We start from the raw sequence: 3,228 nt of genomic DNA on the forward strand, positions 1-3,228 counted from the left end.
AGCTGCTGAAAATTAAAGACGAGACAGGATGCCACTTAGGGTCACAGGACTTGGAGTATAGCCAGACACCCAGCATTAACGTGTGTTAAGGGCAGGATAACCGCAGAGAGCAGCACATGTGTAAGGAATTACAGGCTTTGCTAATTGAATTTCTAAGGTTCTAAATGATGGGAGTCATTCACTCTGGCAGTCAGGATTGAGCTGAGTCCCTGTGACTCATGCTGTTGGCCACCCCTGGAGGATAAATCAACTTTGAGAAGGCCCAGAGCCCCCACAGCATTATGATTCTGATTCCCAAATATGCTGTAAAATAGGACTTCTTTTAGGGGCTATTGATAGTGGGGGACCTAATTAGGGAGATATGGGTGATTGTGTTGTAGAAGAAACAGATTTGGGAAGGATATATTTGTTGTCTAAATTGCTGTATTAAAAGTCAGCGGAAGCTTCAGGCAGAGCTGATCCCATACAATTGTTACTGATGGGCTGCAAATGAGCTGTAGCATTAATCTTTGACATCACACTCTTGGCCTTACCTTTGGTCACTTTGACTCTGTCAAATTATACCGCTAAATGGTGATGAAACTGGTCTGCCCAATTATGCTTAATCCAGATCAGTTACCCTGGGACCATGTAACCTTTAGCACTAGCTGGATGATCCAAACATATCTTTGAAAGGCCCCAGAGGTTCCCCAGTCTTCATATTTACAGTGGATGAAAAGTCCAGCTGATTCGCCAATTCATTTCTTTTCCTACCACAATTTCTTAGAATCTAGCTCTGAGCACAAACTGGCACATAATGGGTGCTCAGTAAATATTAATTGACTTACCGACCTCTTTGATGAATAGCAGTCACCATCATTAAATAGTTACTTGCCCATCCTTTCATCCATTCAGTCATTTGTTCATTCAAAACATTTATTAAGTCCCAATTATGTGTCAGAACTATGTTAGGCACTGGAAAGACCAAGATGACATAGTTGCTATGTTCCAGGAGCTTATAGTGTACCTAGGAGTCCTATAAATGTACAGTCAGTATTCCTGCTAGTCACATAGAAGCGGTGTAAGAATTATGTAAGTCTTTATCACACTCCAACCTTCCAGACACATTGCTCCAGAGTAGTCTCTTTAAAAGAACTCATCTAATCATTTTACTCTGTGACTGTCACATAGTTGATCAGAACAAAAATTCTGAACGACTAGTGTTACCACCAGGAAATAAGAAATGACGCAACAAAGGGCAATACGGTAGAGAGCAAGCTCAGTTAGTATGAGGAGTTTGCTAGGTGATGTTACCAGGGAACATCAAAAGCAGCAACTGAGATCGAGATCGTGGAAAATAGCCAAGGAAACAGGAGCTGGGTATGTAGGGAGCAGTTACTAGAAGGATCCAACAGGATATTACTATTGAGTAATTGCCTTATAGAAGGTCATTCTCCTCCCCCTACAAGTTATGGGTTTAATTTCTGAATATAAAGTTATACATTAATTTTAGGGCTCGGTGCAGTGGGTCATTCCTGTAATCCCAGCAGTTTGGGAGGCTGAGGTGGGAGGATCACTTAAGTCCAGAAGTTCAAGACCAGCCTGGGCAACATAGCAAGACCCTGTTTCTATAAAAAGTAGTAATAATTTTAGAAAATTTAAATAGTATCTAAAAATAAAAAGAAAATTAATTACATTATGCCATCTAGATGCAACCTCAGACAATATTTGGTATATTCAGTATGTTTCTACATGTATCTTATTATAGTTTGTTAAATGAAATAATGTTGCACATAAAATTTTGTAACAGGCCTTAAAAAGTAAGGTTTATAACAAATAAACATTGTAAAAATGCTTCATCAATATTTTAATGGCTACATAAATATGCCATTGGACAAATGTTTGATAAAGTAATTAACTGTTCTCGTAGTCATAAGTTTTTACTATGTGTCATAACTATTTATTGCTGTGTATAACTTTATGGTCAACATCTTTGTACATAAAGTTTTAAAAAAAATTGTGGAATATTACCTTTGTTTAAATTCTTAGAGGAACTGCTGGCTCCACAGACAGGAATAAACTTAGTGTCATAATCCATATTCCCAAATTGCTTTGTAAACAAGGCAGTTTGAAATTGAAACAAAACAATGTACCACATTGTGACTACAGTTAAGAATATTGTATTGCATATTTAAAATTTGCTAGGAGGGCAGATCTTACATGTTCTAACCACACACACACACAAAGGTACTATGTGAGGTAATGCTATGTTAATTAGCTTGGTTATGGTGATTATTTCACAAAAATATATGTACATTAAAACATCAAGTTGTACACCTTAACTACAATTTTTATTTGTCAATTATATCTCAATAAGGCAGGGGGAAGGATAGTGAAATAAAAGCGTTTTAAAATAAACAAATAGAGACGAAATAAAAAAAGTATGTGTTCTTTTCCCATTGGCATGAGTTAAGGGCACTGCTACTTGGGAATGACCCACACATGGTAGGATAAAAAAGTCAGGGCTTGTCTGATTTATCTCCATTCTATTTGTCTTCAACCGCTTCAGAGTTATCACCTAAAGGTCAGGTTTTTAAAAATGCACTGGACAAAGGATTGGCAAACCCAGGTTCTAGTCCCATCCTTGCATTTGTCTGCTCAGAAATCTTGAGAAATCACTCAATTGTTCTGAAACAGTTTCTCAAACTATAAAATAAAGATGTTGGAAAAGAAGAAAAGAAATTGGAATGAAAATGTGTTTTTATCAGCTAGAAGCAGTACTGGAGAGTGCTGTTTTCAAAATAACATTGTCATGAAACGCAATCTTTACTAATTGTTTCGTGTAGTATTTCTTTTCAGGTTAAACAGTGAGATGGCTATTTTGTGCTCAGCTTTCCTTAGCATGAATTTGTGGTAGGTAGGATGTGATTGTCTGGCCAGGGACTTTATTTCCCAGCCTACCTTGCATCCTAATGCAGCCACGTGATGAACTGTTGCTGATGGAAAGTAAGTAGGAGAGATGCGTGTCACCTCCGGGCCAGGTTTTCTCAAGAAGCCAGGGTGACTTCACTTTCTCTCCCTCCTCTGCCAGCTAGATAAAGGGGGCTCTGAGGCTCTTGGGATAAGAGAGCCAAAGTTAGAAGGAACCTGAGCCTCTACTGGCACACAGAGGAAGGCCACCTGACAATCCACAACAGCTGAATTGACTGGACTTCTTTATGAGCAAGAAATCAACTTTTACTATATTAA

The sequence above is a fragment of the Mandrillus leucophaeus genome, unplaced genomic scaffold (genome assembly GCF_000951045.1).
Source record: "Mandrillus leucophaeus isolate KB7577 unplaced genomic scaffold, Mleu.le_1.0 Scaffold81, whole genome shotgun sequence".
Taxonomy (NCBI): domain Eukaryota; kingdom Metazoa; phylum Chordata; class Mammalia; order Primates; family Cercopithecidae; genus Mandrillus; species Mandrillus leucophaeus.